Source organism: Ctenocephalides felis, unplaced genomic scaffold (assembly GCF_003426905.1).
Source record: "Ctenocephalides felis isolate EL2017-DRISC unplaced genomic scaffold, ASM342690v1 CF-g0.4_SCAFFOLD_03570, whole genome shotgun sequence".
Taxonomy (NCBI): Eukaryota; Metazoa; Arthropoda; class Insecta; order Siphonaptera; family Pulicidae; genus Ctenocephalides; species Ctenocephalides felis.
In genome coordinates, this window is record NW_020539724.1 from 27,077,268 (window position 1) to 27,078,201 (window position 934).

The window sequence follows — 934 nt, forward strand, 5'->3', positions numbered from 1 at the left end:
CTTTTTATATACTCCGGATTAACGTGTTTGTTCGTTTTTAATTATGTGTAATAAATACACTCGGAATACTTTTAATTACTCATAAATTAATTTATATTTTATTAATTAAGTCAATTATTTACACATATCGGGAAGTTCATGTAAATTGCCTCAAGGCTAAATACCAAACCAACTAGTTTAATTTTTTGATTGTACAAGCAACATCATTTGGAGAAAAATGTTTTATTCGAGGTGAGTCGATATTTAATGCCACGAAGTATTGCAGACTGGACCTTGGGACAGATTTGTATCGGTGAATATTTTGCAAGTGATCTGCAAAAGCCTCAGCTTTCTCCGTATTCTTTTCGTTCATGTATCTATTCACAGATCGAATCTTCAGTGAAGGGTTCGTTAGTGTTGGTTTCCCATTTCCCTTTGATTTTGATTGGCCTCCAAATGGAGTTATCAAACCTGTTGAATTGCAGTAGATATGTCTTGAAAGCGTCGTTTTTCCAAACCTTTACTTCATTCTGTAATGTCCTAGTGAGTTGGTTTAACTTAGTTTTATCTTGAGGCAAGTGTGATAGTTGCCATATCCTTCTTGCTATTCTCTTATGTGAAATTAGTTTTTTAATTTCGGAAGGAACTAGCTGTAAGTGGAATTCTGTCTTAAGGCAATTAGGGCATCGTGCCTTAAGGCAAATTGCTGGAACTTCCCGTACCAAAAATTATTATTTTTTTAAAAACGATTAACATTTTTGAAAAAAAATTACTTTGAAAAAATAAGATTTTTGAGAAACTATAAAATGGACAAAAAATTACTTTTTTTTGAAAAAAAAATAAATTTTTTTAAAAAAATTTTTTTTTCTTTATTTTGACATATTGTGGAAGATCTGAACTTTTTTCAAAGCAATCGTATGCTTTAACTGCATAGGGACAAAATATAAAGCGCGTA